Below are 11,252 nucleotides of genomic sequence, written 5' to 3' on the forward strand. Positions count from 1 at the left end.
AATGATACATACAACACCTACAACGACCAGTACAATGATATATACAACACCTACAACAACCAGTACAATGATATATACAACAACCAGTACAGTGATACCTTCAACACCTCAGAAAACCAAAACAGTTATAGCTACAGCACCTACGAAAACGAGTACAGTGATACCTTCAACAGTGATACATACAACACCTACTACAAGCAGTACAGTAATACCTACAATATCCAGTAAAGTGGTACATACAACACCTACAATATCCAGTACAGTGACATCGGCTACACCTATAACAACCAGTACAGTGATACCTACAACACCTACAACCATTACGATGACACTTACAACAACCAGTACAGTGATACCTGAAACATTCACAACCAGTACAGTGACACCTACGACAACCAGTACAGTGATACCTACAACACCTACAACCAGTACAATGACACCTACAACAACCGGTACAGTGATACCTACAACACCCACAACCAGTACAATGACACCTACAACAACCAGTACAGTGATACCTACAATGCCTACAACAATCAGTACAATAATACCCACAACCACCACAACCCTGATACCTACAACAACTGCAACAGCTCGTGCAATCACACCTTCAACAACCACGACAGTAATAACAACAAAGCATATGACAACCACTACAGTCACACCTACAACACCTACAACCAGTACAATAACACAAACACCAGTGATACGTACAACAACCAGCACATCCACAGTGGCACCTACACTAACCAGTGCAGTGATACATACAACACCTACTAGAAGCAGTACAGTAATACCTACAATATCCAGTATCGTGATACATATAACACCTACAACATCCAGTACAGTGATACCTACAACACCTACAACTAGTACGATGACACATACAACAACCAGTACAGTGATACCTGAAACACACACAACCAGTACAATGACACCTACAACAACCAGTACAGTGATACCTACAAAACCTACAACCAGTACAATGACACCTACAACAACCAGTACAGTGATACCTACAAAACCTACAACCAGTACAATGACACGTACAACAACCAGTACAGTGATAGCTACAACACCCATAACCAGTACAATGACCCCTACAACAACCAGTACAGTGATACCTGCAATGCCTACAACAATCAGTACAATAATACCCACAACCACTACAACACTAATACCTAAAACAACTGCAACAGCTCGTGCAATCACACCTACAACAACCAGTACAGTGATACGGACAAAACGTACAACCAGTACAATGACACCTACAACAACCAGTACAGTGATACCTACAACACCCATAACCAGTACAATGACCCCTACAACAACCAGTACAGTGATACCTACAAAAACCAGTCCAATCATTACTTTAACACCCACAACCACTACAGTGATACCTGGAACAACCAGTACAATGATAACTTCAACACCTACAACAACTATAGTGATGCCTACAACACCTACAACAACCAGTACAATGATACATACAACACCTACAACAACCAGTACAGTGATACCTTCAACACCTCAGAAAACCAAAACAGTTACAGCTACAGCACCTACAACAACAAGTACAGTGATACCTTCAACAGTGATACATACAACACCTACTACAAGCAGTACAGTAATACCTACAATATCCAGTACAGTGGTACATACAACACCTACAATATCCAGTACAGTGACATCGACTACACCTATAACAACCAGTACAGTGATACCTACAACACCTACAACCATTACGATGACACTTACAACAACCAGTACAGTGATACCTGAAACATCCACAACCAGTACAGTGACACCTACGACAACCAGTACAGTGATACCTACAACACCTACAACCAGTACAATGACACCTACAACAACCGGTACAGTGATACCTACAAAACCTACAACCAGTACAATGACACCTCCAACAACCAGTACAGTTATACCTACAACATCCATAACCAGTACAATGACCCCTACAACAACCAGTACAGTGATAACTTCATCACCTACAACAACTATAGTGATGCCTACAACAACCACTCCACTGATCACTGTAACAGCTAAAACAACCAATACCGTGACACCTACAACAACCAGTACAGTGACACCTACAACACCAATAACAACCAATACAGTGATACCTACAACAACCAACAATCTACATTGGCACCTACAATAACCAGTGCATTGATGCATACAACACCTACTACAAGCAGTACAGTGATACATACAACACCCACAACCAGTACAGTGACACCTACAAAAACCAGTACAGTGATACCTACAATACCTACAACCAATACAGTGACACCTACAACAACCAGTACAATGACACCTACAACAACCAGTACAGTGATACCTACAACACCTACAACCAGTACAATGACACCTACAACAACCGGTACAGTGAAACCTACAACACCCACAACCATTACAATGACACCTACAACAACCAGTACAGTGAAGCCTACAACACCTACAACCAGTACAATGACACCTACAACAACCAGTACAGTGATACCTACAGCATCTACAACCAGTACAATGACACCTACAACAACAGTACAGTGATACCTACAATACCCACAACCAGTACAATGACACCTACAACAACAAGTAAAGTGATACCTACAACACCCACAACCAGTACAATGACACCTACAACAACAGTACAGTGATACCTACAACACCCACAACCAGTACAATGACATCTACAACAACCAGTACAGTGATACCTACAACACCCACAACCAGTACAATGACACCTACAACAACAGTACAGTGATACCTACAACACCCACAACCAGTACAATGACACCTACAACAACCAGTACAGTGATACCTACAACACCCATAACGAGTTCAATGATACCTACAACAACCAGTACACTGACGCCTACAACAACCAGTACAGTTATACCTACCAACAACCAGAAAAGTGATATCGACAAAAACCACTGCACTGATCCCTGTGACAGCTAAAACAACAGCTACAACCAGTATAGTGACATTTACAACACCTACAACAGCCACTGCAGTGATACATGCAATATCGAGTACACTGATACTTAAATCACCTACAACATCCAGTACAGTGATAGCTACCACACCTACAACAACCAATACAGGGATACCTACAACACCTACAACAAGCAGTACAGTGATACCTACAACACCTACAACAAGCAGTACAGTGATACCTACAACACCTACAACTAATACAATGACACCTACACACCTACAACAATCAATACAGTGATACCTACAACAAGCACATCTACATTGGAACCTACAAAATCCAGTACAGTGATACATATACCTACTATAAGCAGTACAGTGATACCCACAAACCTACAACCAGTACAGTGACACTTACAACAAGTACTCTGACACCCACGACAACCAGTACAGTGATACCTTCAATGCGAACAACAATCAGTACAATAACACCCACAACCACCACAACACTGATACCAATAACAACCAGTATACTGATACCTACAACAGCTACAACAGCTAGTACAATTACACATACAACAACCACTACAGTAATAACTACAAAACCTATGACAACCAATACAATAACACCTGCAACTTCTACAACCAGTGCAATGACACCTTTAACACTTACAACAACCAATGCATTGATACCTACAAAAACTAGCACATCTACAGTGGCACTTACAATAACCAGTGCAGTGATGCATACAACACCTACTTCAAGCAGTAATAATAATAATAATGAATATCCGGAGAGCCCAGAGCGTTAACAAAATTTTTGTAATACACATACATACAGTGATGCAGAAACACTTCATAACATTCATTTGCCTATACGCATCACAAAATAAACAGGTCACGCGCGCGCGCGCGCGCGCACACACACACACACACACACACACACACACACACACACACACACACGGCATTCATACCGATACAGCCCCATTCCTCTCACCATCCACCAACAATCGCAGACAGACACACAGGGCGGGAAAAAATAATCATAACAACTGTGGAAAAGGTGAGTTTTGAGAGCTGATTTGAATGAGGACAAAGACTGAGCGTGTCGGACAGAATAAGGGAGTTTGTTCCAGATGACAGGTCCATTGAAAGAGAAAGCACGTTCCCCATGGAGTTTCTTTCGCCTGTGTGATATGCGAAAAATACAAGCGTCACAGTACAGTCATGCCTACAATATTTGTATTTGTATTTCTTTTTATCACATCAGATTTCTGTGTGAAATTCGGGCTGCTCTCCCCAGGGAGAGCGCGTCGCTACACTACAGCGCCACCCTTTTTTTTTTCTTTTTTTTTCCTGCTTGTCGTTTTATTTGTTTTTCCTATTGAAGTGGGTTTTTCTAAATAATTTTGCCAGGAACAACCCTTTTGTTGCCGTGGGTTCTTTTACGTGCGCTAAATGCATGTTGCACACGGGACCTCGTCTCATCCGAATGACTAGCGTCCAGACCACCACTCAAGGTCTAGTGGAGGGGGAGGGGGAGAAAATATCTGCGGCTGAGCCGTGATTCGAGCCAGCGCGCTCAGATTCTCACGCTTCCTAGGCGGACGCGTTACCTCTAGGCCATCACTCCAGTACAGTGATGCATACAACATCTAGTACAGTGATACCTACAACACCTAAGACAACCAGTACAGTGATACCTACAACACCCACAATCAGAACAGCTGCACCTACAACAACCAGGTCAGTGACACCTACAACACCTACAGTAATACATACAACACTTACAACAAACAGTACAGTAATACCTACACCCGCCACAACACTCATACTGAAACAGTGCACCGATATCTACAACACCGACAACAGCTAGTACAGTCAAACCCACAACAGCCAGTACAGTATCAACTACAACACCTACGACAACCAGTACAGTAACACTACGACAACCAATAAAGTGACACCTACGACACCTACGACAACCTGTAAAGTGATACCTACAACCAGTACAGTGATACCTACAACCAGTACAGTAACACCTACAACACCCTCAACAAACAGTATAATGACAACAACGACACCTACAACAACCAATACAGTTATACCTTCAACAACGAGAGGTTTGATATCTGCAACCTCTAGTATTGTGATACCTACAACAACCAGCACAGTCACTCCTACAACAACTAGCACAGTGACACCTACAACAACCAGCACAGTGACTCCTACAACAACTAGCACAGTGATACCTACAACAACCAGCACAGTCACTCCTACAACAACTAGCACAGTGACACCTACAACAACCAGCACAGTGACTCCTACAACAACTAGCACAGTGATACCTACAACAACCAGCCCAGTCACTCCTACAACAACTAGCACAGTGACACCTGCAACACCTACAACAACCAGCACAGTGATACCTACAACACCTGCAACAACCAGCACAGTGACACCTACAACACCTGCAACAACCAGCACAGTGACACCTACAACAGCCAGTACAATGATACCTACAAAAACCAATACAATGATAACTTCAACAAGTACAGTGATACCAACAACAACCACTACACTGACCCCTGTAACAGCTGAAACAACCAGTACAGTAATACCTACAACAACCAGTACAGTGATACCTGCAATAACCGGTACAGTAATACCTACAACAACCAGTACAGTGATACTTACAACAACCAGTACAGTGATGCCTACAACAACCATTACAGTAATACCTACAACAACCAGTACAGTAATACCTACAACAACCAGTACAGTGATACTTACAACAACCAGTACAGTAATACCTACAACAACCAGTACAGTGATGCCTACAACATCTACAACCAGTACAATGATACCCACAACATCTACAATAGCTAGTACATTGATACTAACATATACGACAACCAATACAGAGATACCTACAACAACCACAACTCTGATACCAATAACAACCAATACAGTGATACCTACAGTACCGACAACAGCTAGTACAGTCTCACCTTCAACAACCAGTACATTGATACCTGCAACGACGAGTACATTGATGCCTTCAACACCAACAACTAGTAAAGTCACACCTACAACACCTACAGCATCCAGTACAGTGATACACACAACAAGCAGGCATGAATACCCGCAACAAGCAGTACTAATATACCGACAACAAGCAGTACAGATATACCCACGACAAGCAATACAGACACACCTATGAGCAGTACAGGTATACCCACAAGAAGCAGTACTGGTATGACCAAAACAACCATTACTGGAATATCCAAAACCAGTACAGGAATACCGCCCAACAAGCAGTACAGATATACCCCCAACAAGCAGTACAGATATATCTACAACAATCAATACAGTTATACGCACAACGGGCAACACAGATATACCTACAACAAACAATACATGAATACGCTCAACTCTCAGTACTGGAAAACCTGCAACAAGCAGTACAGATATACCCCCAACAAGCAGTACAGATATATCTACAACAATCAATACAGTTATACGCACAACGGGCAACACAGATACACCTACAACAAACAATACATGAATACGCTCAACTCTCAGTACTGGAAAACCTGCAACAAGCAGTACAGGTATACCCACGACAAACAGTACAGGAAAACCCGCAACAACCAACCTTCAACAACTAACACAGATACACCCACAACAACCAGTACACACATACCCACAACAACCAGTACTGTTAAACACACAACAACCAGTATACACATACCCACAACAACCAGTACACACATACCCACAACAACCAGTACTGTTAAATCCAGAACAACCAGTATACACATACCCACAACAACCAGTACACACATACCCACAACAACCAGTACTGTTAAACCCACAACAACCAGTATACACATACCCACAACAACCAGTACTGTTAAACCCACAACAACCAGTACAGTTGAACCCACAACCAATACACACATACCCACAACAATCAGTACAAATTATACCCACAACAACCAGTACAGTTAAACCCACAACAACCAGTACAGATATACCTACAACAACCAGTACAGTTAAACCCACAACAACCAGTACAACTTATACCCACAACAACCAGTACAGTTAAACCCACAACAACCAGTACAGATATACCCACATCAACCAGTACAGTTAAACCGACAACAACCAGTACAAATTATACCCACAATAACCAGTACAGTTAAACCCACAACAACCAGTACGGTTACACTTACAACAACCAGTACGCACATACCCACTCACAACAACCAGTACAGTTAAACCGACAAAACCAGTACTTAAACCCATAACAACCAGTACACACATACCCACAACAACCAGTACACACATACCCACAACAGCCAGTACAGATATACCCACAACAAGCAATACAGGAACCTAGCAAGAATGTAAACATGCCAGTCAGACTTGCTCACATTCAACCAATTTTCAAACGTTTTGTGTGTAGTTTTGTTTTTGTTTTTTGTTTGTTGATGTTTTTTATTTTTATTTTTTGGTTTGTTTGGTTGGTTGGTTTGTTTTGTTGTTGTTTTTTGTGTGTGTGTTTTTTTTTTTTGTTTTTTTTTTTTTTTTTTTTTTGTTGTTGTTGTTTTGTTTTTTGTTTTGTTTTGTTTGTTGTTGTTGTTGTTTTTCTCTTTTTTTTTCCTCAAGGCCTGACTAAGCGCGTTGGGTTACGCTGCTGGTCAGGCATCTGCTTGGCAGATGTGGTGTTGCCTATATGGATTTGTCTGAACGCAGTGACGCCTCCTTGAGCTACTGATACTGATACTGATATCAACCGTCACATCAACCTTTTTTTCAATCATGAAGAGACAGGCGCAATAGCCGAGTGATTAAAGCGTTGGACTTTCAATCTGAGGGTCCCGGGTTCGAATCTCAGTAACGGCGCCTGGTGGGTAAAGGCTGGAGATTTTCCGATCTCCCATGTCAACATATGTGCAGACTTGCTTGTGCCTGAACTCCCTTCGTGTGTATACGCATGCAGAAGATCAAATACGTACGTTAAAGATCCTGTAATCCATGTCAGCGTTCGGTGGGTTATGGAAACAAGAATATACCCAGCATGCACACCCCCGGAAACGGAGTATGGCTGCCTACATCGCGGGGGTAAAAACAGTCATGCACGAAGCCCACTCGTGTACATACGAGTGAACGTGAGAGTTGCAGCCCACGAACAAAGAAGAAGAATCATGAAGTAAACTCAGAAAGTTCTCCTCCTATGACTTCGGCGACAGATACACATTTTTGACGTTTTAATATGCACTTGATGAAGACCATCTATCCTGCTAGGATTTAAACACTTAGGTCTCTTGGGTTATTCTGGTAATCATCTGATACTTGTTTGCAATGTCGAGGGGTTTTATGTTTCTGTATAAGCTGTTTCATTTTTTGAAAAACTTCGAAGGTGAACAAACTTGAGAAGAATTCGATAAGTGCACGCCCACCATTGCCACCATGTTTCTGTCATCTCCCTCTTTTAGAATATTTTCGCAGCATTTTAAGTCTTAATTAACTTGGGTTGTTCATTTCTTTTCCTTTCCTATGGTTGGCTCGACCTTCTGATCGTTTTTGTTTCAATTTTTCACTTTCAGCATTGCAACCTGGCATTCCTTGTTCACATCCAACCAATTTTCAAACATTTTGTGTTCTTTTTTTTTCTTCTTCTTTTTTTATACTGTATATGTACTGTTCACTTGTATGTCTTTTCACTTATTTTCATTAGTTTTACACGTTGCTGTTTTATAATTCCTTAAAGAATCGTACTGATATCCACTCTGATCAATGTCGACAGATTTAAAAACCACATGTCCATCATTACTGTATTGAATAGACCCCAAAACTGACTGCTGCTGATGCTGACACACTCCCAGCACTGTGGCCTTAACCTTTGGTTTGAGTGTTTCGAAAAACTGTTGTTGTTGTTTTTTTGCGACCCTTAGTGTTAAGTTGTATCTGAAATTTCGTCAGTGCTTTTTTATATGTTTGTTTTCTATTTTGTTTTTATGTTTGTTGTTGTTTTTAATAAACAAGCAACAAATAAATGCAGGTGAAATAATCGATTTTGCGATCCAGTGACCTTGAACCACGTCAATATCCAAACCATCTATAGTTGTCGATAGAGATAGAACTCGAATAACAAGAGTGAAAGAAATACACAAACAATATCTCATCTGGACATTTCTCCTCATTTTGAGAACAAAAATAGCGTGGAATTAATCTTTGATTAAACATTATTTACGGGGAAGCAAGATATCGCGAGTCATATATATTCTCTGTGTGTGTGTGTGTGTGTGTGTGTGTGTGTGTGTGTGTGTGTGTGTGTGTGTGTGTGTGTGAGAGAGAGAGAGAGATGGCAAACAAATTGTATCCACGTGATTTAGAATTCCTTAATTTGGTATCATATTTTACAGTTCCGTTCTTATGTGGATTTCTAAAATGATGCCATCAATTTGAAATTTATCTCAGTACCTTGTAAGTGAAAGGTGCTGGGAACCTTATAAAGAGTCGAGAACTGGCAGATGTTTAGAGCTGCACTATCAGCGGTGTTGCTGGTAACTGGGTTACAAGCTGAAAAATGTTAATTGCTAGTTTTACATCTCTTCTAAGAATACCAAGATCTTCCATTTTCGAGGTTAGTCATTTCTAGGTGATCTTGCAGCTAATGTTTACTTTCTTTGTTGCTTGTGTATGCTTTAAGGTACTCACATATGGCTGGCAAATAAAAGGACTCAAAACTACACTGTCTGTTGTGTGCATTGTTTTCTGTACCCAGCAGTAATCAGGTTCTGTTGTTGTTTTACTTTCCTGTTCCATCTTCCGCGCCATTGCTGTCACCATAGTCAGGCTCGTTACATCGCAGTCCTAGCGAAAACAGTCCTCAGATATCACTGTCAGGTCGCCATGAAGCCACCCTTCAGAAAAGAAAGAAATCCACTGGCTATCCGTGCATGAACCAAAGCACTCACGTGTGTACCTTGCAACACTCCCTTTGGTCATCACTTCAAGGGATCGCCGAGGGACACAAGTTCGTTTTGCTGTTTTTTCCCAGTGAATTCTGAAAGTACCTGAGATCATGTTCACATTTCACCCATTCAAATATCAGTGTCCCTTTTATGCTGGACCTTACACTTAAAACAAAGCATGTTGTCTTCAGGCCACGGACGGATGCCTACAAAAAAAAGTGTCAAAGTGAACGGTACTTCACGCATGAACTATGACGCGTCAACAGCCTGAGGTATGAATGGATTGAACGGAGGGGGAGGGGTGTGGGGGTAGGGTGGTTGGTGCTGCAATAGGACAGAGCATCTCGAATTTCAGACAGAAATGTCGACTGTTGTGACAGAATAGTACAATATAGGCCCTAATCCGATGTGATGCCATGCGATGCCATGCAACACGATGCAATGCAGCAAGTACAGCAGTGCAGAACACAAATCTATAGCATTACTCATGCTCTTTCCGCTTCTCTTCAATTTCTGGAAAAGAAATAAACCAAAATTTCGTGTTAAAGATTAATAAAATATATACATGTGTGTGTGTGTGTGTGTGTGTGTGTGTGTGTGTGTGTACTAAATCAACCGTATTGTTCCACATTGTTGGAAAGTCAATTACTGACTGTGTCTGTGAAGAGGAGAATCCACAATAGCAAAGATCGTATAATTATAGAGAAACCAACTACTAGCTATCTCATTACGCTTACTTGGGAAAGTGAGCTCATAGGGCGAGTAATGCCCCTTGTTCTGTTCATTTCATTGTCATTTCAATGGGGTTAATGTACACAGGCCGCATTCCAGAGCTCGAGTCACGTGATCTGGCTGTTTACCTTCAGCATCAGCATGGCGGCTAAACTGACCAGCGATCTATTTTCTATTACTGATCATCCCCTTTGCTTGAAAGATTTTACCTTCATCAACATTTTGAAGTACACGGAAACTTTAAATAGTGCTCACAAGTGTGAAAACAATTACAATTTTATTATTACGAAAGGCAGAGAACTCTACAATTCTCGTTTTGTAACCGATGTCAAGTTTTCCGAAAATGAAAAAGAATGGATCCTGAGAGCACGGGTGAAAGCAGAGATGAAAAAATCCACAGTCTACAAAACACATGCTGTCATTTCAAAGGATGGAGTGGTAAGTTATTATATCATAAATAAGTTTAGAGTTCCTTTTTAGGTTTGAAAGTAACAGCACAGCTTGGAAATTCGCTAGTTCGAAGATAATTCCATTCATTGCCTAGTGATAGACTGATACTGCTGGGCACTGGCATTG

This window comes from Babylonia areolata, chromosome 16 (genome assembly GCF_041734735.1).
Source record: "Babylonia areolata isolate BAREFJ2019XMU chromosome 16, ASM4173473v1, whole genome shotgun sequence".
Taxonomy (NCBI): Eukaryota; Metazoa; Mollusca; class Gastropoda; order Neogastropoda; family Buccinidae; genus Babylonia; species Babylonia areolata.